Source organism: Heterocephalus glaber, unplaced genomic scaffold (genome assembly GCF_053883595.1).
Source record: "Heterocephalus glaber isolate CG9 unplaced genomic scaffold, H.glaber_assembly_v1.0 deba00001733, whole genome shotgun sequence".
Lineage (NCBI taxonomy): Eukaryota > Metazoa > Chordata > Mammalia > Rodentia > Bathyergidae > Heterocephalus > Heterocephalus glaber.
In genome coordinates this window covers 16,558,979-16,585,934 of record NW_028258444.1, presented here as the reverse complement: position 1 = coordinate 16,585,934, position 26,956 = coordinate 16,558,979, and the positions used below count along the sequence as shown (strand labels likewise).

The following is a 26,956-nucleotide window of genomic DNA, read 5'->3' as shown; positions in this document are numbered from 1 at the left end:
TACTGGCATTTTTATTGGAATTATAATACCTTCAAGGAAAATTAACTATGTGGTTTCACTTCTTCTTATTGTAGATAGGTAAGTTAATTAGATATCTCCTAGGGAGTTAGACAGTGTCACCCTAGAGAAGCCAACACGGAGGACAATCAAGACACATTCATTGAAGGACAGCATTGTGAAAGAAGAGAAACTATTACACGCGCCTGCTTCCCCTAGGGATGAATAGCAGTGACTGATATTCTAAATAGGTATCAATCACTTGAATGGGGGCCAAGGTTTTAACCCATCCTTTCCAGGAAAGATCCCTGACCCACCTTTACTGAAAATCCTTGTATGCTTGGTGACATGCTTCCTATTTGATCAATATTACCTACGCAACTATGTTTGTTGTAATCTTATTGGTTGATCATAGTTTTGTTTTTTTTTTTTTGTACTGGGGATCAAACTCGGGTCCTTGATCCTTGACCTTGTGAGGCAGGCAGCGTAACCACTGAGCTAAATCCCTGGGCTGGTTGATCATAGTTTTGTCCCACCTTGAACCCACCTCACCTCATGGCTTTGTCCATAAAACACCTTTGAGAAGCAGGATAGGGGATAACTCATTTTCTAGTTCCCCTTCTATCTGTTTTAGACAGAGGCTATCTTTCTCTGAATCAATTTTTCCTACTCTTAACCTCTGTTGTTCCTAGAATTCATTCTTCAATTTTAGAGAACACGAATTCATGCTTTGGATATCTAGCAGGTTTGGGAGTTACATCTATTCCTCCTATATCACTGTAGTTAGGCGGGGCTGTAAACTAATCCTGGCTTTGAGCAGCTGTCTCACTTCAGGGTCAAAGTTCAGCAGAACAGGTCAAAAATTTTTCTGTGGTCTTTGTCTTTGTCAGTTGATTGCTGATGTCATGAGTTGAGAGGACAGAGTCAAGACCATACCTCTTCAATAGCTGGACCACTTGTCATAGAGCAGCTCCCCTGGAGACTCAGCTGGGTCACATCATAGCTGCTGTGAACATGAAAAACTCCTTATTGTGTCAAGGCCACTGAGAGTCTAGGGGTAAGTTGCTATTGCAATGCAAAAAAATTTATCCTGATTGATAAAAAACTGCTATAAATAGTGGTTAATGCTGAAAAGAAAAAATGTGGGCTCAGCAGTCAGATGGTAGCTGTGAGAAGCTGCTAGCAAAGCTGAGAAGAAAGTAAAATATTTGATAATGGCATTGCTTGTGATTACTTTGAAGGCTGATCTATTGAACTAGAGAAATGTTGGAAAACAAACTTAGTGCCGATACATGATTGCTACTGGTAAAGTCTGAAAAAGGAGGGAGAAGGAAGGGGAGTTGTTTCTAGGACAGAAAGCAAAGGGATAAAGCCCATAGAAGAATTATAAGATGTCCCTCCAGAGAACTCTAAATGAGATTATTTGCTCATGGAAACATCTAGAGCCAGGTAGATGGGCCTAGTGGTTTTGAGAGCTGAGTATGAGTGCAAAGGAACCATAGGCCTTAAGTCAATACTCTCACTTCATGTATGACTGAGGAGGTAGTGGAACAGGAAGGACTTCCCCGAAAGTAGAACCAAGGCGCTCTTGAGAACTGGCTCACCATCAGAGCTGTGAGAACTGGCATTGGGCAGTAATCTTAAATTTGATTAGCCAGATTCTCCCAGAAATTTGAGACTGAGAAACAAGTGTTTTTGTTAATCTGAGACATCTGCTTGTTCTAAGATAAAAAGAAGAAAGAATGTTATCAGGGTGGCCATCTCTCACCCATCAAGTATCCTGAGAATTCTGTAATGAAAGCTTTTCTGTAAAGGACAGGAAAAATTGCTTCTTCTGAGGAACAATATTTATAGGACAAGGAGACGGTGGGGGGCGGGGGAGGGAGAAAGAGAGAGAAGGTTCTGCCTGTGCCCTGAGAGTTTTCAAGTTCCTTTGAACATCAGCTGCACTAGTTTTAGGAGTTACCTAGGTATCATGATAGTACATCTCCTTTTCTTGCTTAAATTTGATTGAATTGGTTTCTGTTTCTTAAAATCAAAGGAATTTTGACTGAGGATGTTCCTGTAACTATCATGACAAAACATCTCCAGGAAGCGCCCGCCCCTTCCTTCCTGCTATATAGGTTGTGGTCACAAGATGGCAGTGAGATTTATCTGGTTGTAAAGTGATTACCGAGGGAGAGGAGCAATCTGGAAAACTGGCTCATGTGTCCATGTCTACCTAGTCTGGCCAAGTTTAAAGATAGCATCTTTCATAACGTTGAAAAGAAGAAGAATAATATGAAAAGTAAACAGCGATTCCTGTTTTCGTTAATTTCATAATCAGGCTAAAAAAGAGAAAACTCTACTTTTTATTTATCTTACCAATTCACCCTCTTGCTCTCTAGGAATGTTATTTCCTACCATCTCCTTTTTCTCATACCCACAACACACCCTCCCTTCCTCACAGCCACTGAACTTCTTATTCAGCTACCCAGAAGATAACTTTCTCATCTTTTCAGCCCCAAATCTGCCAACTACCTGCAACCATACCCGTGTATTCTGGTGCCTCTTCTGTTCCCATGAGTGCTATATGATGAAACTTCCTGTGGGGATAGAAAGGTCTTGTATCTGTCTCTTTTCAATACCTATATAGCTAATGGCTCCTGTGCAGGACAGCTGAGGTAAGAAGAACCTTTCTGAAGAGTTGTGCTGTAAAGCGACAGAAATGGGATGCAAGGTCACAGAAGGATGGGAGTCAAAAGAGCATTTTTATAAGGTAGAAATGATGGTAGCATGTGTTCTGTGAATGGTCTTTCCATATGCTGCAATGCTTCAATTTCCTCTTCTGGAATCTGTGTCTTCCTGAGTCAGACATCTCCCCTGCTTCAATCTGTTCAGGCCTCTCTGAGGGTTTTGCACAGTTGGCATCTGGAGCCTCCCCCCATCCTGGGACTCTTCACCTCTTTCTTGAGAGGTTTCCCTGTTTCCTGGATTTTCTTGTACTCCCTCACTTTGCTGCCCCTCCAGCCACAACAGTGAAAACCAAATGATTGAGGACTTGCATGTTTGAAAATGTCAGTAGGGTTAGGAAAAAGGAAAAGAAAAAGGAGAGGTACAAGCTCAACAGGACAGGTTTATTGCAGAAAAAACCTGAGAGAGAACCCCTCTGACACCAAAGACCAGAGCAGCTGCTCTCATATAGGCTACGGGGTCTTTTGTAGGGTCATGGGAACGGGGCAGTTCAATGAGAGGGTGTTGTAGCTATTTGCCAAGAACAAGGTTAGAGAGCATAATCAGTAATGGCTGCCCAAGGGTGAGGCTTGGGAAAGTGCAGGGAGTTGTGGCTGCTATCAGTAGTGGAGCTGTTAATGTTATGAGTTCCCAGGTGCAGCTTTGCTGGGCGGGGCTGGTTTAGAGGGCGCTCTGATCAGGAAGGGGTGGTCAGATTCCTTCATGTAGTCTACCTTCACACTTAAGACTTTGACTGGAGAATCTAATTCAGAAGTGATTTTCCCTCAAATTATAAAAGCATCATTTTTCATTAAGTTGTAGTTTCCACTCTTCTTGTTATAAAAGTGCGAAGCTAGTCTTACTCTTCATCTTTTGTATACAAACGTTTCTCCATCTCTTTGTGTCTGATATCATAAAATTTTGCAATGAGATAACTTATGGGCCTGTTTTCATCCTAGGTTGGGCTCTTAGTAGGTCTTTTTATCTAGAAACTTGTGTCATTCAACGCTGGGAATTTTCTTGAATTGTTCCTTTGAATATTTCTTCACATCCATTTCTTTTGTTCCTTCTTTCAGTACCTCCTTGGCGGGAGCAATTCTACATAATTTTGGGGAAAAATCATTTCACAGTTAAATTATGACTAGGCCTAATTTTCCTGACTACAGGCTTGCTATGGTATGTTGAGACATAACGCCATTTTTAACTCCGGTCACAGTTGAGACCCCAATGGTCCCAGGATGCTGTGACAATCCAGGGCAGGATTTCATCAGCTGAAGACATCCTGGTTTTTTGAGAACCCAGTAGTAAGAAAAAAGTTTCATCTGGGGAGGGACAAATTCCTTATCAGCTTAATTCCTCCCTTCTACTATTGTAAAAATGCTGTCCTTCTAGTCCTCCTCAACATAAGAACCTCATGACCTAAGATCTTCATCAGCATAAGATCTGCATGGACAGAGGATTACCACCACCCCCTAAGTCTCCTGTTGTTCGCTCCAGTTTTTGTGTGTACCCAATAAATAGTGGCTAGCTCAGAGAGTCTTTGTCTTTGCCCACTCTGAGGCACTGACCTCCCAGTCCCCTACATACTCTGAAATTGCACAAGTCTCTGTTGTCTTTTTCCCCGTTATCCTTTGCCATCCCCCTTTCTAGGCAGTTGGAGGATTGATCGTTCTCCAACACCACCTATAATTCAGATATTGAATATCTTGATCATCTAGTTTTCTCTTTTTTTTCTTTCCTCTGTTCCTTCTCTTTTTGCTCTACTTTCCTCAATTTACCATCCAGTTCTTATATTGAGTTTTTTTGTTTCAGCTCTCATATCTTTGATTTCCAAGAGTTCCTTCTTGCTTTGTTTCTCTTTTTTGTAATACATTGCTTTTGTGTTTTAGATCTAGTATCTTCTTTTATCAGTGATATTTTACTAATATTTTTCTCCCTATAAAATTTAATCTCCAGGTTACTTTTTTTTTGATAATTTTGCCTTGATCTTTAGTGTTAGAAGCTTTCTTCAAAAGTTCAATTTTGATATCCACTTGCTCTTAAGAGGAGGGTACTAAGGCCAGAGGCTTTAGCTCAGTGGTTTCTCCTCCTGCTGTGCAAATGCAAGGACCCAAGTTTGATCCCTGGTACAAAAAAAAAAGAGGAGGATGCCTAAATCTTGGTATGTGTGCAGAGCTAGGCAATGTTATGCCTGGATGGGAGGGTCAAGTTCTCAACTATGAGCGAAGGCGTGCATGAGGGTGGGGTACGGTGAGTGGGCGGGTGGTGGTGTTTGGGCATCAAGGTGCTGCTTTTTAAACAGTTCTCAGGCCTATGTTCACCTGTCACTTCCAGGTGAGTCTGAATGCAAATTTCTAATCGGTTGAGGACTGTGTGGGGCCATCCAGGTTACTTCTGGCCTTCAGCAGCACTGGCCAGAGGTCAGGCTTTGTGGCCAATCAGGCTGTCTAGTTCCTTTCCAGCTTCTAAATTATGCATGTTGGGGGAGAGGTGTGTCACTGTAAAAATTCTTTTTACTCTCATAATTTAGTGAGGTTTCAGAGGAAGCAGAAGTAAAAGCATGTGTTAGATCAGCCATCTGTAACCAGTTTCCTTATTCCCACTTGAATCAAGCTTTCATCTCCTCTACCAAATCTGCTTTCTCCACAGTAACATATGGCTCCTCCCATTGCCCATTCTGTGGTCAATTTTCAGTGCTTCTCTTACCTGATCCTTTAGTAGGATTTGACATGATTAACCGTTTGGCTTCTGGGACCCCTCCCAGACCACTCTCACTGTCCTCTGCATTTGGTTTTCTCTCTTTCTCTCCTATTTTTAGAAAACACTTTTAAAAAACGGAGTCATAATTTACATATAATGAAATGCATAAATCGTAAGAGTAGAGTTCAATTAGTTTGTAAGTACACAGAACCATGTAACTCACACCCCTAACAAGACAGCACATTGCCATTTTTTTTTCTCTTCTACTGGAGATCCTCCTCTTTCTTTTTCTGATCATTAAATGCAGGAGTTGCCAGGGGCTCTGTCCTTGGGCCTTTTGGGCTTCTCCTTTATTCTACCTATATTATTTCTCAATATTCAATGATACTTGGCTTTAAGTATCATTTACACATGTGCTGTACAAAACAGTTGCTACTAACCATATATAGCTGCTATATTTGGATTGAGATATGCTATAGGTATAAAATACACATGGGGGTTCAAAGACTAAATGTTGAAAGCATCATATGGTACCCTATAAATAGATATAATTTTTATATATCAGTTTTTAATTTTTTAGTTTAAAAAGAATGTAAAATAATATTAAATTTTTTATATTACTACATGATAACATTATAAGATCTTGGATGTACTAGGTTAAAGACATACTATGAACATGAATATTACCTGATTGTCCCACTTTTTAAAATATAACTATGAGAAAATATGTGACTTGCATTGTATTTTTCTTTTTTTTTTTATCAAATTATTTTATTGGTACATTGTAGGTTTACAACACAATTACATTTCTCATTGGGAATTATACCTTTACATGATGCATCTTGGTTCTTATTTTTTTCCCATTCTTAGCCCTCCCTTCACGCCCTCCACCCTTCCCTATTTACAAAGACTTTATTTCCATTTTTTCCATTTCTCATCATTTTTCCTTTCCCTTCTTTCCTTTCCCCTGCCCCTCCCACTACCCCTACCCCTTTGGACCTTTTCTTCCTATTTCGCATTATCGATTATTCATTCTAATCATTGGTACATTTTAGGTATACAATATAATGACATTCATCATTGGAAATTTGCAACTTTACATAGTCTCTCTTGGTTCTTATTTTTTACCCTTGCCCAGCCCTCCCTTCAACCCCTCCATTCCTCCCTATTTACAAAGATTTTGTTCCTATTTTTCCATTTTCTCATATTAATCCCATTCCCTTCTATCCTTTCCCCTAGCCCTCCCACTTCCTTCCCATTTGCCCCTTTTCTTCCTATTTCACATGATCTATTATACATTTAGTCCTTATTTACACTTTCAGTTTCTCACACCAGAGAAACTATTTGGTATTTATACATGTGTGTCCTACTTATTTCACTTAAGAGTATCGCCTCAATGTGCATCCACTTAGCTATAAATGTCTCTAATTTCTCATTTTTTATGGCTGAGTAGTACTCCATTTTATTAAAAAACCACATTTTCTTTATCCAGTCTCCAGTTGATAGGCATTTGGGCTGTTTCCAAGTTTTAGCTATTACAAACTGTGCTGCTGTGAACATGGATGCACATATATCACTGTGGTATGATTCTTTTAATTCTTTGGGGAAGATCCCCAGCAGTGGAATAGCAGGGTCAAATGGGACTTCCAGCCCTAGTTCTGTGAGGTATCTCCATACTGATTTCCACAGTGGTTGCACCAGTCTACACTCCCACCAGCAGTGGAGCAGGGTTCCTCTTTCCCCACAGCCCCGCCAGCATTTCTTATTGGTGGATTTCATGATAGCAGCCATTCTTTCTGGAGTGAAGTGGAATCTCAGCATTGTTTTCATTTGCATCTCTCAAATGACCAGTGATGTTGAACATTTTTTCATGTATTTATTTGCTATTTCTACTTCTTTGTGTGAGAAATGTCTGTTCATTTCAGATCCCCATTTTTGGATTGGGTCTTTAAATTTGGGAGGTCTGATCTTTTTAAGTTCTTTATAGATTTGAGATAGTAGACCTTTGTCTGAGGAAGAGCCGGTGAAGAATTTATCCCACATTGTGGGTTGTCTCTTCACACTGCTGGTGGTTTCTCTTGCTGTGCAGAAGCCTTTTAATAAGAAGAGATCCCACTTGTTGATTGTTTGTGCTAGTTCATGGGCAACTGAGGTTTTGTTCATAAAATCTTTTCCTGCACCGATGTCTTCAAGGGTTCTACCTAACCTCTGTTCCAACTGGTTCAGAGTTTCTATTTTAATATTTAGATCTTTAATCCATTTTGATTTTAGTTTAGTGCATGGTGAGAGATATAGGTCTAGTTTTAATCTTTGGCAAGTTAAAGCCCAATTTTTCCAGCACCAATTATTAAAGAGGCTATCTTTCCTGTAGTGAGGGTGTTTGGCTCCTTTATCGAAGATGAGATGGCTGAGTGTGTCTGGCATTGTTTCAGCATCTTCTAATCTGTTCCACTGGTCCTCAGGTCTGTTTCTTTGCCAGTACCATGCTGTTTTTATCACAGTAGCTTTGTAGTAGAGTTGCAGGTTGGGGATTGTGATACCCCCTGCCATGTCTCTGTTACCTAGAATTGCTTTTGTTATTCTGGGTCTCTTCTTGTTCCAAATGAATTTTTGGATTGTTTTCTCAAGGTCTATGAAGTATGCTGCTGGGATCTGAACTGGAATTGCATTAAATCTGTATAGCAGTTTTGGAAGTATGGCCATTTTCACTATATTATCCTTCCTACCCAGGAGCAGGGGATGTCTGTCCATTTTCTGTTATCATCTTCAATCTCTCTTTTCAGAGTGCCATAGTTTTCAGAGAAGAGGTCTTTGATTTCTTTTGTTAGGATGATTCCTAGGTATTTCAGTTTTTTGGAAGCTATTGTGAAAGGAATTATTTGCCCTATTTCTCTCTCAGTGAGTCTGTCATTTGTGTAGAGGAAAGCTATTGATTTTTGTGTGTTGACCTTGTAACCAGCTACTTGACTGAATTTGGTTATTAAGTCTAGAAGACTTTTGGTGGAGTTCTTGGGGTCTTCTGTATAGAGTATCATGTCATCTGCAAATAATGACAATTTGACTTCTTCATTTCCTATCTTCATTCCTTTTATTTCTTTCTCTTGTCTAATTGCCATGGCTAATGTTTCCAGGACTGTATTGAACAAGAGTGGTGATAGTGGACATTCTTGTCTTGTTCCTGATTTTAGTGTGAAGGATTTCAGTTTTTGACCATTTAGTATGATATTGGCTGTTGGTTTTTCATAGATGGCTTTTATCTGATTGAGGTAGAGACCATCTATTCCAATTTTTTGTAGGGTTTTTAACATAAATGGATGTTGGATTTTGTCAAATGCTTTCTCTGTGTCTATGGAGATAACCATATGGCTTTTGTCCTTGGCTCTATTGATACAGTGTATTACATTGCTTGATTTGCATATGTTGAACCATCCCTGCATCCCTGGGATGAATCCCACTTGATCAGGGTTATGATCTTCTTGATGATCTTCTGCATTCTGTTTGCCATTATCTTATTAAGGATTTTTGCATCTATGTTCATTAGTGATATTGGCCTATAGTTCTCCTTTTCAGTTGGGTCTTTCTCTGCTTTGGGGATCAAGGTGATGTTTGCTTCCAGGAATGAATTTGGGAGTATTGCTTCCCTTTCAATTTCATAGAAGAGTTTAAACAGTAGTGGCAGCAGTTCCTCTCTAAATGTCTTGTAGAATTCAGCAGTGAAGCCATCAGGGCCCAATCTTTTCTTAGTTGATAAGTTTTTAATTACATTTTCAATTTCATTGGTTGATATTGGGTTGTTCAGAATTTTTAGGTCTTCTTTGTTCAACTTTGGTAATTCATATGTATCTAGGAATCTGTCCATTTCTTCTGTGTTGTCCATCTTATTGGTGTATAGGTTCTGGAAGTAAGAATTGATGATCCTCTGGATTTCTGCTGGGTCTGTTGTAATTTCACCCTTTTCATTCCTAATTGCATGGATTTGGGCCTTTTCTTTCTTTTTTTCTGACAAGGTTGGCTAAGGTTTTGTCAATTTTGTTGATTCTTTCAAAGAACTAACTCTTGGCTTCATTGATTTTTTTGTATCATTCTCTTAGTCTCCATTGCACTGATTTCTGCCTTTATCTTTATAATTTCCTCCCTTGTATGAGCTCTGGGGTTGTCCTGTTCCTCTTTTTCTAGAAGCTTGAGGTTCAGCATCAGGTTGTTTAATTGGGCTTGCTCTGTTTTCCTAATATTTGCATTCACTGCTATGAATTTCCCTCGTAAGACTGCTTTCATTGTGTCCCACAGATTCCGATATGTTGTATTGTCATTGTCATTTAATTGAAGGAACTGTCTGATTTCTTCTTTAATTTCCTCTGTGACACATTGGTTATTCAGAAGTGTGTTGTTCAATTTCCACGTGTTATGAAATGTTTTGAGTTTCTTTAGCTATGGATCTCCAACTGCATCGCACTATGGTCTGATAATATACAGGGAATAACTTCAATTCCTTTGCGCTTACTTAAACATGTTCTATGTGTGAGTATGTGGTCTATTTTGGAGAATGACCCATGTGCAGCTGAGAAGAATGTATATTCTGATTTTGTGGGGTGGACGACTCTGTAAGCATCTGTTAAGTTCATTTGTTCAAGAGTTCGATTGAGTTCTAGTATTTCATTACTTATTTTTAGTCTAGTTGATCTATCTACTTGTGACAGTTGGGTGTTGAGGTCCCCCACTACAATTGTATTAGTGCATATATGACTTTTCATGTCCATTAGTATTTGTTTTATATAGTTGGGTGCACTAGTGTTTGGTGCATAGATATTTATGATTGTCATCTCTTCCTCTTGGATTCTTCCCTTTACAAGGATATAGTGTCCTTCTTCATCTCTCTTAATCAGTGTTGGTTTGAAATCTACTTGATCTGCAAAGAGAATAGCTACTCCTGCTCTTTTTTGGGTTCCCGTTGCATGGAGTATTATTTCCCACCCTTTAACTTTCAGTCTATGAGTTTCCTTTTGAATTAAGTGTGTTTCTTGTATGCAGCATATTGTTGGATTTTGCTTCTTGACCCGTTCTGCCAGTCTATTTCTTTTGATTGTTGAATTGAGACTATTAACATTGATGGTTATAACTGAAACATATTTACTTGTCATTGCCATGCCTTTTTCTTTTTGTTGGGTTCTCCCCCTTTACATTTAATTTCTTGTCGTGCCAGATGGGTTCATTCTGCTTTGCTTCCTGGGGTTGTGATCCTCAATGTCTGTTCCTAGGATATTGTATAAAATTCTTTGGAGTGCTGGTTTGGTATTCATGAAGTTTCTAAGGTGCTCTTGGTCATGAAAGTATCTTATATCTCCATCCATTTTGAAAGATAGTTTTGCAGGGTACATCAATCTGGGTTGGTGGCTGTTTTCTTTTAGGGCTTGGAATATGTCACTCCAAGCTCTTCTTGCCTTGACGGTTTGTGTTGAGAAGTCTGCTGTGATTCTGATGGGCTTTCCTTTGTATGTGATTTGTTTCTTTTCTCTAACTGCTTGTAGAACTTTGTCCTTCTGTTGAGTTTCTGGAATCTTAACAATTATATGCCTATGTGTAGATTTTTTTTGATCCAGGCTATTTGGAGTCCTATATGCCTCACTTATCTGTATGTCAAGCTCTTTTCCCCTGCTTGGGAAGTTTTCTGCCATTATTTCTGTGAAGAGTTTTTTTTTTATGTCATCTGCATTCTCTCCTGTTTCTTCATTGACTCCAATCAGTCTTATGTTATTCTTCTTTGCATCATCTAGCAGCTGCTGGATTGATTTCTCATGTTCCTTTATAATTTTGAAGCAATTTTTTTTCCTGGTCACTAATTGCAATCTTATGTTCTATATCTGAAATTCTGTCCTCACATTGGCTCATTCTGCTATGTAGACTTTCAATGTTGTTTTTCATCTCCTGGAAATTTATTTGCATCTGTTTTATGAATTCCATTTGTTTGTTTCCTATGTTGGGATTCCATCATGTTCCTGAGCTCCTCTCTAGATTTATTAATCATGTCTTGCACTAGGAGCACAATTTCTCCTGTTATCTGAGAAATTATTTCTGATTTCATTTTTTCCAGATCCCCTTTTGTTGCCAGTTCAGTGGGTCCAGGTGGTTGAGTATCAGAGTGTTCCATCTCATGTCTCTTTGGGGTTGCTGTAGGTGATCTGGGAGTCTGGTTTTGAGACTTATTTACATGTTTTCTCATTTCGACTCTGGGGGGGCGGGGCAGGCTGTTGGCTCCTGGCTCCTGCACGGATTACCGCCTCTGAACTGGGAGAGGTGGGCCAGGGGCCAGGGGCAGCATTAGGGATGGTGGCCCAAAAGCTCTTTCCTGTCGGCTGGGAGCAGCGGGAGGGATAGTGGCTGGGAAGCCCCTTCCTCTGGTCCAGAAGCCATGGGATGGCAGCTCAGAAGCCCCTACCTCTGGGCCGGCAGCAGTGGGAGGGATGGTGGCTTGGAAGCCCCTTCCTCTGGGCTGGGAGCAGCAGGAGGGGTGGTGGCTGGGAAGCCCTTTCCTCTGGACCAGGAGCAGTGGGACGGCGGCTCAGAAGCCCCTACCTCTGGGCCAGGATCAGTGGGACTCAGTACTGTGGTCTGGTGGTCCGGTGTCCTCTGCATCTTTGTCATGTGGAACCAGGTGGCTGTACAGAGGAGTGGGGGGTGGGGAGTCCAGTGGATTGTTGCCTGTCTGCAGAGGGCTTATTCGGCATCTTCCGCATGACTTGGGACCTCGGTAGGGTGTGCGCAGACCTGCCTGTCTGCAGTGCGCTCACTAGCATTGTATTTGTACTGGGCAGTACTAGTTTAGACATTGATAACTCCTCAGTTTATATCCCTGACCCTGAACACTGATTTCATATGCCTACTTGACATACCCACTTGGCTGTATGACAGGCATATCAAACTTCACAGATCCCAAAATGGAATTTCAGACTTTCCCTACCCCAGGATTTCCTATCTTCATGAAAGGTATCACTTTTTTTTTTGGTACCAGGGATTGAACTCAGGTCCTTGTGCTTGCGAAGCAGGGAGCAGAACCACTGAGCTAAATCCCCGGCCCCAAAGGTATCACTTTTTGCTCACATGTTCAGGCCCCAAACTTTGGAATCATTCTTGACTACTCCCATCTCTCCCTGTCCATATTCAGACTATCAACAAATTCATGTAGAATTGGGCAGCTGCCCTCCTTTGTCCCCACCTGGCACAAGCCACAGATGGCTCTTTCCAGGGCTGTAACCACATGTCCTGCCCTCCCACTTACCTCAGTCAGTCTATTCCTCTGCACAGCAGCCAACTAGATTCTGCTGCAGACAGTGCACAGATGGAGCCACTTTCCTACTCAAAACTCTTAAAACTCTTGAAATCACCCCATAAAATCCAGAAACTTTACCATGGTATACAAGGCTTCTCCCTGATCAATCCTCTGGCCACCTCTCTGAACCATTTCTCACCCCCTTTTCCCATGTTCCTTCACACCCCACCCTAACCCTCTTACCCATTTCCATCTCAGTCTGCGCTCCATGTCCCCCTCTGCCCGAGTGCTCAGCACATGCATTTCCACCAGGTTCACTGCTCAGTACATTCCCCAGAGAGAACATGGATTTTTTTTTTTCTAAGGCAGTAACCTTTTTTTTTTTTTGTACCAGGGATCAAACTCGGGACCTTGAGCTTGCAAGGCAGTTGGCGGAACCACTGAGCTAAATCCCTGGCCCTAAGGCAGTAACCTTTGCCATTTGCTATACCTTTTGTTTATTTTTTCATGGCATATAATGCCTGCCCTTACATTGCGTATCTATTTATTCTGTGTGTCCTTCATGAAAACATATTTTTGCTCACTCCAGGGTCCACAGCACCTGGAACATTGTCTGGCACATAGTTGCTATACAAAAGCTACTGTTCAAATGCCAAATAAGTGTATGAATGAGAGAAATGAAAAATTCAGTGATTAGGAAGCTGAGTCAGTGTTTCAATTAATATTGTGGAAAAAAGTGAATTCGCTTAAGGCAAACTCAGGGAAATGACTCAGATGCTGGCATGAATCCATTTTTCTGTGGTTCAGAAAATTGTTCTTGGCAGCCAGAGATGAGGTTCTGCTCATCACTACCTTGTCTCCTTAAGATAATCCCCTGGAAGAGCACAAAGCTACTTTACATTTTAGAATTACTCCTGTTGTGATTAGGAATAACATTGTAATACTGTGTGTGTGTGTGTGTGTGTGTGTGTGTGTGTGTGTGTGTGTGTGTGATGGGTCATTGATACCTTGCCAGAAAAGTCACCTGTCCTGCCACTGTCTGTGCTGGTGTCATTGTGATTGGATGTGGTAGTTGGTGATCAACTCTCCTTGTTTTTATTGAGCAGAACTAGGAGTTATGACACCATATTGTCTGTCCCTCTGTTATGGTTTAGGTTTAAAATCTCCCACAAAAGTCTCCTGTATTTGAAGAGTGATTGGATGACAGAACTGTGGATTAGTCCACTAATGAGTTCATAGCTAACTTGCCGTTAGGGCTGGGGCCTAGTTAGAGGTGGGTCACTGGGGCCATGACCTGGAAGGATGTATTCCTGTCACTGGCTCTTCCCTTCTCTCTCTGCTTCCTGGTTGCCATGAGTTGAGGACCTTTTCCCTGGCCATGCCCCTCTGCCATCCTATTTCTATCTTGGAGTTAACTGTCCTTGGACTGAAACTGTGAGCCAAAATAAACCTCTTCGCCTTTAAGTGGTTTCAGCCATGGAAAAGTGACTAATACAGCTTCCTAACACTCCAGAGACTGCATTCAGTGATGGGGTAGAGATGATGGCCACCTGTCCTGAAAAGTAGCCTGGCCCGATTGTAATAGTCTGAATGGTTGATCAAATCCCACAGCTCTTATATGTAGATTTGATAATCAAATCTTCTTAGTTAATAACAGGGCTGGGGATTTAGCTCAGTGGCACCATGCCTGACTCACAAGTGCAAGATCCTGAGTTTGATTCCCAGTACTGCAAAAAACAAAACAAAACAAAACAAAAAATAAAAATAAATACAGGCTTCTGTTGAGTACCTAATTCTACAGTGATCTGGGTTATTCTCTATAACTGATGCATTCTAAAGACAAAATACATTTTTATGGGCAACTTCTATTTCTTTTGTAAATATAGTTTTATTTTCATTCCTAAGTAATATGTTTTGTTGTAGAACTCTTAGAAAATATAGTTAAACACAAAGAAGAAAACTGAAACATCTATAATTCTACTACACCATTGACATTTATTTGTATAACTTACAGAGCCTCCTGAAAACACATTTTGATGTATGCATAACATTATTAAATAGGTAAGCCACACATTCCCATGTTGAGAAAATCCTCAAAAATATATGAGTTATATGCAAAACTAAGCCTGTTGGGTGGGTATCTATTATCAGCACATTTCTTGGCAATTCATATCACATCCATTCCTACAAAGTTTCTGCTGCTTGCATATTATTTTATCCACTCCTGATTAAAAAAAAAGTTGTACCAAGTTGCTGGTAAATAGTACCCTTAAATATAAAATAGTGGCCAAATTCAAAGCCCAAGGCAACACATATGGCTGGTAGAATATCTGAGATTAATAATACTTATGTAATCCAAAAAGCGCTAAGGGAGTTTAAAATAATGGCTGGGATACTTAAGGTCAAAGAGAATTAAATGAAAATGAAGTTTCTAGGTACCCAAAAAGATTGCTCTGGCATACATATTATCCAGTTCCTATATCTGTAATTCGAAACCCACATTGTTAACATCTTAAAATTGGACCTTTAAGATAATATTTTATATAAAAATTAGGGCAAATTACAACAGGCTGATTATTACAACCCCAAAGTGAACACTAACTTTTTATTTATCTTTAAATGAATAAAGATTGGCAACCAGAACAAATCTTTGTAAAATAATTTTATACAACTAATACACAATTTTAGCTTTGCTTCTCTCTCCATCTTCTTCCTCTTCCCCCTCCTCCCCTCTTCTTCTTTTCCTCTTCCTTCTTCCTCCTCCTCTTTTTTTCTTCTCCTCTCCTTTTTCTTCTTTCTCCTCTTCTCCTCCTTCCTTCTCTTCCTCCTTCTGCTCCTCCTCTTCCTCTCCCTCTTTTTCTTTTTTGCCAAGGAAGTACTCAACTAGAATTAAAGCAAAATACTCAAATGCTCTTCTCATTTGGACCTGTACTAACTTATAGTTCATTTATTTTGAAGTTCTACTTTTAGGAACAATGAGACTGAAACAGCCTCTTCCACATACATAGAGATGAAATGTTTCTGGTTCCTACTCTGCAAGCAGAGCTCAAACTTAAGTAGCACAATCTGTCAACAGGCTAGTGTGCTAAGAGTAATTACTATCAGTTACTTTATAGCAACTTTACATTCTATAGTCATAGCCTATAGTCATATTTATGATTTCTCAGAAAATAACAAAATCTATTCATTCAATCACACATTTTAAAAACATTTATTGAGCACTTACTTTGTATCAGGTGCTGCAAAAGCTTTGGAGATATGGCATGTAGATAGTTAATTCTGTCAACTTGACTGGATCAGGGGTGCCCAGATATTTGACTGAACATTATTTTGGGGTGTATATATGAGGGTGTTTTCAGATGAGATTAGAACTTGAATCAGTGGATTTGGCAAAGCATTTTCCCTCCTCTATGTTGGTGGGCATCATCCAATCTGTTGAGTGCCTGAATAGAATAAAAAGTGAAGGAAGGGTTTGCTCCTTTTTTCTGCCCAACTGCTGAGTTGAGATATCTCATCTCTTCTTCTCCTGTCTTGCAACTGACACTCATACCATTTGCTCCTTTGACCTTAGACACAGAATGAGCTACACTGTTGGCTTTCCTTAATCCACAGTTTACAGATGGCAGATTGTGGGACTTCTCAGCCTCTATAATTTGTGAGCCAATTCCTCATAATAAATCTCTTTATACATCTGTATCTCCTACAGGTTCTGTTTCTCTGTAGAACCTTGACTAAAGCATGGCTTGAACAACATGGACCCACTTTCCACCCTGATTGGGTTCACTTGCCAAGAGGAAGAAATGAACATTAAATGGATTTAATTCCAATTATGAAGAACAGTCTGACTTGGAATGAATAACAAAAGAATCAATCTTTGCCTCCAGACTTGAGGTATGGCTTCCCTGAAGTTATCACCATTCAGCGAAATCCTAAAAGTGAGGAGGAGTTGGTGTCCCCACCCCACCCACCCCTGCTCCAGAAATTTGAGGGACAACACCATATGCAAAGGCTTAGGGGAAAGCAGTAACCAAACTATAAGAAGCACTCTACAGCAAAAGGACAAGTGAAAGACAGGTGAATTCTCAGATTTAGTCTTTGCTGTATATAAAAATGTGGTTATAAACAGGATGGGCAATATTTGGAAAGACAACCATTAAAATATAGTGTTAAATTCACAGAATACAAAATTAGCCAGGCTTCCTTCTATAAATTCTAATCTCTTCTCTTTCCCAGCCCTTTGAAAGTTGATGTTCCTCATAGTTCTGTCCATGGTCTTGGCCCTCTTTCACTCATATGCTGAGTACTCTCTCTAGAGAATCCCCGAAGTTCCTCTAACAGGTCTGACATGTTTCCAGCCTAAGGCACTTCCATGTCCCTCTACAGTGAATACTCTCCTCTCCTCTCTTCTCGTGGTGTATTTTCCTATTACTTTTTAGGTTTCTGCTTAAATGTAAACTCTTCAGAGAGAACTTCTCTGACCATTAATCACCCCTGTTCTTTTACTCTCCTATGTTTTGCTGATGCCCACTAATATTATCTGCCACTTTATTATATTTCTTTGTTTATTGTCTCCTGTGTTAGTCAGGTTTCTGTCACTGTGACAGTTGTACCTGAGAATAGAAACTTAAAGGAGAAAGTTTATTTTTGGCTCATGATTTTAGAGGTCAGTCTATGGTCAGCTAACTCCATTGCTTTAGACTTGTGGTGAGGCAGAATCATGTTGGAGAGGAGTGACAAAGGAAGGCTGCTCCCTGCTCACATCATCGTAGCCAGGGAGAGAAGAGAGGAGAGGAGAGAGAGGAGAGGAGAGGAGAGGAGAGGAGAGCTTGGTATAAGATATATAATCCCTAAGGTCAGACTCCCCATACTTTCTTCAATTAGGTCCCACTGTCTAAGTGTCCATCACTTCCCAATAATGTCATCAAGTCATGAATCCCTGATTGGATTAATCCACTGGTGACGTTAGAGCACTTGTGATCTAGTCACCTTCTGAAAGCCCACTCTCATTGCTGCATTGGAAACCAAGTCTTCAATACAAGAACCTTTGGGGGATATTTCATATCCAAACTATCACTTTCCACCCATGTCTCCTAATAGCTAATGGCTATCTCACAGCACAAAATGCATTCAGTTCAGTTCCAGGGGTCCCCCAAAGTCTCAGAAATTCCAGCATTGTTCAATAGTCCAAGACTACGTACTTCCAGTGTTCAATGGTATAGACAAAAGGTAAACATTTCCATTTTAAAAGGGGTAAAAGGATGAATAGAGGCATAGAAAAGAGGAATTGGACTAAAGCAAGACTAAAACCCCAAAGGGCAAATGTTAAAGTTTTCAGCTCCATAGCAGTATCTGGGGCACATGGTGGCACACTATGAGCACCACAGGACTTGGGCAACAGCACCTTTAATAGCCTTGCCAGTTGTAGCCCATATGGCCGCTCTTCTGAGGTGATTCTCTCACTGTCTGTAGCTTTACTAAGTAGTTCCATATTTTTGGCTTCTTTAACTGCCTGGGGTCTCCATTACGGCTTTGTTTCATTCTTACAGTTTCACCTATCTCCCTTTCAGGGCTTGCCAACAGGGATTTTGACACTCCCACGTACTGCTTGGCATCCCATTGAGATCTGAGTAAAAGTCTCCATGAACCCACAACTTGTGCAATCTGCATGCTTACAAAATCATCAGTACATGGATACTGTAAAAATCTACTTCTAGCATGAGCAGTAAGTGGGCAACTTGGACCATGGATGAAATGGCCTCTGAGTGCCTGGATGGCTGAACATGGTGAAGTGAATTTCTGGGGAAATGATTTCTTCTGCAGGCCTGTGATAGCAGTGTACCCCAGCACTCTCTTATCAAAGCAGTCTTTTAAACAAGTTTATACTTTTACACACTTGAACCTATGATGGATAGGGTCTGACAAATTCCAGAGATACCCCCAAGGCATTTTTCTTGTTGTGTCAATGCAAAGAACTTGACTCTTAAAATTTAACAGCAGTAATCTTTTCAGCAACCACATATTCTTTGACCCCAACTTTATGTACAATCTTTTTCTGGTCAAACTTAAATTTTTCAGGGTTTTTTTGCCCTAGTTTTTGCTCCCAAAGCTAACTATAAACCTAACTGAAAGCAGCCAGCAGTACCCATGTCACTGCCTGAATGCTGTGCTGCCTTTAAATTTCCTCTGCCAGATTAATTAGTCCATCACTTTTTAAATCAGCCTCCCATAGAGTCTCACAGCATGGACAAAATGCAGACAAGTTCTTTGCCAGAATGTAATAAGCATGTCCTCTAGTCAAATTCTAAATAGAGTCTTCATTTTCCTCTGAAACCTCATGAGCTTGGCCTTTATGTTCCACGTTCCTATCAGCATTCTGGTCTTCTGAGCTCCCCCCACAATTGCCCATCAAGGTCTGCTTATAGCATTCTAGGTGTTCTCTAGTCCATTTCTCTAAAATTTTCCAACCTCCTCCTGTAAACCAATTCTAAAGGCTTTTGGACCACATGACCAGATATGGTCACAGAATGACCCCACTCTTGGTACCAATTCTCTGTCTTAGTTAGCTTTCCATTGCCTTGACAAAATACCTCTGAGTAAATTATTTAAGGTAGGAAAGGTTTATTTTGGCTCATGGCTTTAGAGATTTCAGTCCATATTCATCTGGCTCCATTGCTTTAGGCCTGTGGTGAGGCAGAAACATCATGGGAGAAGGACATGACAGGAAACCTACTCATCTACAGTCAGAGATGGAGAGTTAGTCCCTAAAGTCACATTGCCATGACCCACTCCCTTCAAGGAAACCCCACTGCCTAAGTTTCTATCACCTACCAATAATGTTATCATATTACAAATCCCTGAATAGATTCATCCACTGTTGGAGTTAAAGCTTCCACAATCCCGTTACCACCCCAATCCCCACTCTGAACAATGCTACATTGAGGACCAAAATTTCATTGCATGAGCCTTTGGGGGACATTTTACGTCAGCATAGCACCCTCCACCATAATGTGAGCTTCATGGTGGCAAAATCTTTGTTTGTTAACTGTCGCACAACTATTCAGCCATTCATATAATGTTATTGGCACAAAGTTGATGAATATTCGTTTTTTTAATAGGCACATGACTGCTTGAATGAATGAATGATCAAATGGATCTCATCATTTTCCATGAATTTCTAGTGCCCATTAATCCATGCTCTACCTTGCCACCAGGGAAATCTTTTTTACAACACAATTGTAATCATGCTTCCTTACATTATACAGTGGCTTCTCTTTGCTGTAGGATAACATCTAAGCTTCTTGTTATGCACACAAAGCCATTAAAGTTTGGTTCCTATATAAATCCTAAAATTTATTTCACATCGTTTCTCTTTCTTTGATCTCCATCCTGCTCTGTCACTGTTATAGTTTGAGCCTAGATATCCCCCCTCCCCACCACAAAGCCTCATGGGATCACAGGTAGGGCTTTTTCAGGGGTGGCTGAATCTAAAGTATATGATGCTGGGATTAAGGGTGGGTGATTATTAAATCAGTACACTGATTGGTTTGGCGACACCCTAGTCACAGTAGCCTTGATAAAATATAAAGAATAGAAAGAGGCTTGTCCTCATTGTATCTTCTCCATTCATATAAGGCTTTTTTGCTGGAAGTATGGAGCACATGTCTTTAATCTGTTGAGAAGGTTCTGTTCTACTTCTGGTCTCCTGATAACTTTTACCAGGAACAGCTGTGGAATTTAGTCCAACACTTTTTCTCCAACTAGTGACAGGATCATATGGCTTTTTCCTTTCCTCTGTTAAAATGTTAAAATGATGACTTTTGGGGGTGGATCTTCCAATGCTGAACCAACACTGCCATCCCTATAACAAAACCACTTTCTACATCCTGCCAGATCTGACTTCTAATAGTTTGTTTTGTTAAACAAATTTCTATCTATGTTCACACATTTTTCTTCTATTATCTTTATCCAGTTTTAGGATTAGCACAATGTTGATTTCCCAAAATGAGGGGAGAACTGTTCCTTCTTTTTTCTGCTTTAAATGTTTGATATAATTTATCAGTTAAAATGTATATGAGCCTGCTGTTGTCATATAGGTAGGTTTTCAAGCTAGGAATATACTTTCTTTAATAGGTGCTATTCAAATTTTATATTTCCTCCAGAGTCAGTTTCATTAATTTTTCTTCCAAGGTACTTCTTAGAAGTTGTCAAATTTATTTCAAAACAGATTTTTGAAATATGCTTTCTATATCCTTTTAAATTTTGTAAAATTTGTGGTAATGTCTACTAGGTCTTGATATTGTAATTTTAAAAATATATAATTGATACCATGTAATAGGAAGTAAAGGTCTAAAGGAGCAGGGGAAGTGGGAGGGGTAGGGGAAAGGAAAGAAGAGAAAAGAAAAAATATGAGAAAAGGAAAAAAATGGAAACAAAGTCTTTGTAAATAGGGAAGGGTGAAGGGGGTGAAGGGAGGGCAGGGGAAGGGGAAAAAAATAAGAACCAAGATACTCATGTAATGGTACAAGATCCCAATGATGAATGTAACTGTATTTTATACCTAAAATGTACCAATAAACTTAATGGGGGGGGGGAAGAAAGAGGCTTGTCTTGCTTGGTTGCTTTTGGTGTTCTCTGCTTGCCATAAACTGTTGTTCTCCTCTGAGACACCACTCTGCCATATGCCACTCTGCCTTGGAGCCAGCCAACTATGAACTAAGACCTCTATAAGCTGTAAACTAAATAAACCTTTCCTTCTTTCATTTTGGTGTCAGATATTTTGTCCCAGCAATGATAAAAGTAACTAAGACATTTTGGTACCAGAGCAGTGGGGTCATGATTATGACTGTACCTGACCATGTGGTTCAGGAACCTTTGGGACTGGCTTGTAGGAAGAATTTGGAAAGTTTTGGAGATACCAGCTGAAAAAGTAGAGCTGGACTGCCTTAGGTTGTATCTGATGGGAGATTCTGGTCAGAACTCAGAAGAGCAGAATGCTGACAGAAATTCTGCTGGTAAAAACCAGGCTCCAGAGGTTTCTTCCAGGAAGAAGGACTGCATTGTCTGTTGGACACAAGATGGTGCATATTATTCCTTGGTAGAAAGTTTGTCTGCATTTTGCTTGTATCCACAGCCTTTGCCGGAGTCTGAAATTAAGGGTGGCAGACTAATCTGGCAAAAGAAATTTCAAGCCAGTCTAATGATGAGACAGTGACATTGTTACTGTTAGGGACTTTTAGCCAGATTTATGTTGAGAATTGGAGCAAAGAGCCAAACAGAATGATTTAAAATGGTTTGAGTTTGGCCAGAAAGGAAGCGCCAATAAAGTTGCAGCCTGCAAAGATGGAACAGAGGAGAAATTGGTCACTGAAAAGACTAGCAAAAAAAAGCCAACTATTTCAGAAGACAACAAAAAAGATGGACTGAGCACATCACAAGAGCCAACAGGACTCCAACCTCTGCAACCTCAGTATTGCAAAGGTAAAAAGACTTTGCTTTGAGAAGAGAGCCCCAGAGCACCATGTTCCAGAATGGCAGCAGCCTAGGGAAGTTGTTCCTTGGGATTTGGTTCATAGGTACTGGGCCCCTACAGCCAAGAGAGAAGGAAGCCTGGCTAATGCTCCAGCTGGTACCTGTCCTTGGCATCATCCAAGTGGCACTGATTTTAGGTGAAGGCAGAATGTGAGAGTTGTGGGATCAGGAAGGCTTCCACCCAGATTTCAGAAGAAGGCCTGGGAGGCCAGGCAGTGTGCTCCGGAGAGGTCAGTGTGTGAAGGTGCGAAAGCAAAGCCAAAGGGGCAGTGGAGACCCCAGAAGTTTGGAGAAGCCAGGAATTAGGATCATCTGAGGAAAATTGCAAGAGGGAGCAGAGCTGGCCCAAGAGAGAAGCCTTGGGAGTTGCTGTTAACGGCAAATGGGAAACACCGAAAGTCACCCAGGACTTGGAGACAGAAAGCAAACTTTATTTATGTTGATGGGCCTGGTTAGGATTGTTCCTCAAAGAACCAGGCAAGTTTCCTTTGTCTGTCTATCATTTATATAGGGTTTGCAAGCCAAAACTAAGTACAGAAGCAGAGTAAGTAGTTGACTGGTTGCATATAATATCATTATTACTGATTGGTCTACAGCAAGTTCAAACTCAGGGTAAGAAACATTAATTTAAGGTAAGGTCAGCTAGATAAGGAAGACACATATTTGGAGTATGCATCAGTTCAGGGTAGGGTCTGCCAAGGAAGAGCAGATAAGGAAGACATGGACTTGGAATGGGCATCAGTTCAAGGTAGAGTCTGACAAGGAAGAATTTGCTTGGGCTCAAAAATAGAACTGCTCATGACTGACATTATCTTGGACTGGTGTCCCACCTGCCTGTCAGGCATATTATCTTTCTGTCCTGGCAGCAGCAGCTGACAGTGGCACTGGCAGACAGAGAGGAAGAGTTAGAGACCCTCATGCCGGTCCTCACCACCAGCACCAAGCCTCCATAAGGCGCCTGATGGTCTGAGAGTAGGGATGTATCGGAAATGCATCATATAGAGTAAGTTACATTCCAGGATGGGCTCAAGTCCTGGACAGATAGGGAGTCTTGGAGGGCGATATCAAGGTATGTCCTTGGCAGCATTAACAGGTTAGGTAGGAAGTTATGTTCTTGGAAGGCAGCACTAGCAAGAAAATATGTGTTTACAATAATCATTCATTATAGATGACAGAACTTTGGAGTTATGAAATCCAATTTCAGATTAACCCATACCACACTTTTCCTTTCCACTGCAGCCACTGGCAGTGCCATAGGAGTGAAGCCACAGATTGTTGAGGATGCTGGAAGTGGAACTGTGGGATTTAATGTTTTCCCTGCTGGATTGTCCTTGCTTCATTCCCATTCCTTGCTATTTCCATTTGTAATTTTTGGAATGGAGATGTCTATCGTGTGCCATTGAATGTTGGAAGTGTTTAACTTTCTTTTCGTTGGTACAGGGGCTCATAGTTAAGAGTTTGCCTTAAATCTCAGAGGAGAGTTTAGACTTGGACTTTTCAGCAATGCTGAAACTGTTAGGACTTTGGCAGCTCTTAGAGATCATCCAAATGCCTTTTGCCTAAAGGGATGTTCATAAGCTTTGGAGGGACCAGGTGCAGAATGTTACGGCTTGTGTCTAGATGTTGCCTCATGCAGTCATAGGTGGGGATTTTGCCAGAGGTGGCTGGATCTAGGGTATGTGACAATGGGAGTGGTTCATGGTGCAATGGTAGGATCAAAGGCACTAGGATTAAGGGTGCTACCCATCCTAAGTGCCCTGGATAAGACATAAGGGATAGAAAGAGCTGTGGTCATCCCTTGCTGCTTTTGCTACCTTCTGCGGGCCATGAACTGTTTCTCCTCTGTGATGCCTGTCTGCCATGCCACCCTGCCTTGGAGCCAGCTGATTATGGACTGAAACCTCTACAAACTGTGAGCTAAATCTTTCCCCCTTTGACTTTGGGTGTCAGGTATTTTATCCCAGCAATGAAAAAGTAACTAAGACAGTATTCAAGCAGAACGCAGACATGTACTTGATAGTTACCAGATATTTCAAAGGATTCATATTTCTGACTGATCCTGAATCAGATGAGCACAGACATCTTTTCTCTACTCTGATTTCTATGTGTCTCTGAGTCAAAGAGTGTTACACAATTCTCTATTTTGCTTGGTTATGTAGACCTAGACTTTAGGAAACATACGGGAAAACAGACTTTGGGACTGAAAGGCCCAGAATTAGTGTGACTATTTTCATCAGATAGTTCTGTATAATTCTCAGATTTAAAAAAAATACCCAGAAGAAAGTTGTTTGTGTAATAAATTTGTTCACAGCAAATATTGCCCAAGTGAAATATTTAATAACTATTGTTATCAAGCCAAAATGAGAAACCAGTATTATGAACACTTTTTAATGCATTAAATAATTTATATTCTTTCTTGCAGTTTACTGCATGGGTTTGACAAGAATGCTTTTCTATCTTACATTCTGTTGATTTGATGCTATGAAATGAGCAGCTGGTTCTATCCAGACTTTTAAAGCTTCAGATTTCAAAATAAGATCATAGAGCAGCTTTAAACTAGCTTAAGGATTCAAGCTCTGAAAAAGTACACATACAATATTAGTCAGGGTCCATTTAGGAAAAGAGAAACCATTCTTGATATTTCAAGCAAAGAAAATTTAACACAAAAATTGGTTACATGGATATTGGAAAGACTGGAGGAACAAGAGGAAAAGATTAGGTTACTGAAAGATTAGTGACCATGGGAAACAAACATCTCCCTGAGGACATTTGAGCTAAGAGCCAAACTCAGGGGTTGTCCCTGCTGGACCACTGCTGAAGCCACATCACCTTCCCCTTGCCAGTGCTGTTGACACTGCTGCCACTATAGCCATTGCCATGTAGTCATTTACTGGAGACCTCTGAAGTAGGTTCCAGTCACCTGCCCAATGTACAACATAAGGTTGAAGAAAGACTCAACGATAGAATTAAAGAAAAAAGTAGGGAGCCAGGACAGCCAGTGCTGAGCAACCAGCAAAGGCCCTGGCCAGTCCAAGCCACTGCTATTTATTGATGACATCATGGTCAGATTGGAGTAAAGGAGCTATGAGAGGGGACGTACAGTTGTGATGGACATGTTACTGATGCAGGCAAGGCTTGTAAAGGAAAAGACAAAGCATTCCTGAATTAGGAATGGAACAGACAAAATATAGGGTTGTAATTAGAGCTTTGTCCTTCTAATTATGAAAGTTTTAGTCGTGGAAATGGAATTTGGGTGCAAGGTGCTCCAACCTCCGCTACTATTTTATCTCTTATTGAGCCTCACAGCTTCACAGACCATTCCTCTGGTCTGGTCTTGGCTGTGGTTGTTAGCAGAAAGGTCATGCTAACCTGCATGTTACCGCAGTGCTTATGAGATGCTTCTATGAGTCATGTAATCTTCCATCAGACTCACTTCTTAAAATGAGCCAGTTGAGGGGTTAACTCTTTACATCCTGCACTGCTTACAGCCTGCTTTGGGCATAATCAATAGGGTGGTTCCCTACAGTCATTGTCACTGTAGCCTCTGCCACTTGTTGCTGCCACTATTGCTGCTGCTTCTTTCTCCTCAAACTGACACCCAAGGCAGGAAGAAAGACAGAAATGGAATTACTTCTCTCCTCTTCTTCTTGCCAGAATCCAATGTGGAGCCAGAGTGCAAGGCAGCCTGGACAGAGCAGTTGGCAATATAAAAAGACAGTTACAGAAAATTTAGTTGTAGATCTCATTGGCTTTTATTTGCAATTCAATAATGGGAGGGAACAGTCTCCATTTTACAAAATAGAAGGAGAGCTCCCACTGGACAATCAAAAAGTAGTGGAGTTTTCTTTTTTAAGAGAACAAGGAAACAGAATATTTTAAAAACCTGATTGGTTAACATGTGGTTACTTCATGTGACTCTTTTGTAAAGGTTAAAGTAGGGAAAATTCCCTTATTTATGATATAAGTAGACAAGAATCTCTGTTCTGAAGAAAATTGTAGGGAGATCTTTTTCAAGTGGGGAGGGGAACAAGAGATGGAGGAAAAGGGGAGGGAAGGAAAGGAAAGGAGGTAGGAAAAAGAATTGAAGAATAAACTGGAAATAGAGATTTTGCAAATGGGAAGGGGACTGAGAGTTGGATGGAGCAGGGAAGGATGGCAGGGATAGGGATAAAAACATAATTAAGATGTGTTATGCACATGTACTAATTCCCTATGACAAATGTAATCATTATGTATTACAAATATGTACTAATAATAAAATAAAATAAAAATAAATAGAATTCTCTTTTCCTAGGGGAGAAAAAAATGCGCCTGTTTTGAAATCTGTTTCCTTAATGTTTCCATTTGATTAGCATTTAACATGAATGATTCCATTTTGGTTTTGGTCTGGTTTGTTGGGTCCTAGGTGCAGGAGTTTAGTTAGAAACAATGGCCTCCCATAATTTGCTTTTTTTCAGTACTGGGGACTGAAACCAGGCACATGCTACCACTGAGCTATCTTTTTATTTTATTTATTTATTTTGAGACAGAGTTTTGCTAAGTTCCCAGTCTGGTCTCAAAATTGTGATCCTCCAGCTTCAGTCTCCCAAGTAGTAGGATTATAGGCTTAGGCTAGTGGACCCAGCTGCCTCCCACAACTTTTGTCTTACAGCAGCCCTTTAAAATCCAGAGCAGAACACAGAAAAAGACAAACTAATAGAATATAAGCAAATGACCCTATTGAGTAGAGATTGGTAAAACTTGTTCCAATTTTTT

At 40.5% G+C, this 26,956-nt stretch overlaps 1 long non-coding RNA gene across 1 annotated transcript; it reads left to right on the top strand.

Moving 5' to 3' along the window:
- The first annotated feature begins 593 nt into the window (after nucleotides 1-593).
- LOC106010942 (uncharacterized) lies at nucleotides 594-20,833 on the top strand. The gene is made up of 4 exons (XR_015446896.1): nucleotides 594-742; nucleotides 888-1,054; nucleotides 16,380-16,564; nucleotides 18,241-20,833. It is a non-coding gene; the product is annotated as an uncharacterized LOC106010942 (long non-coding RNA).
- Nucleotides 20,834-26,956: the final 6,123 nt, after the last annotated feature.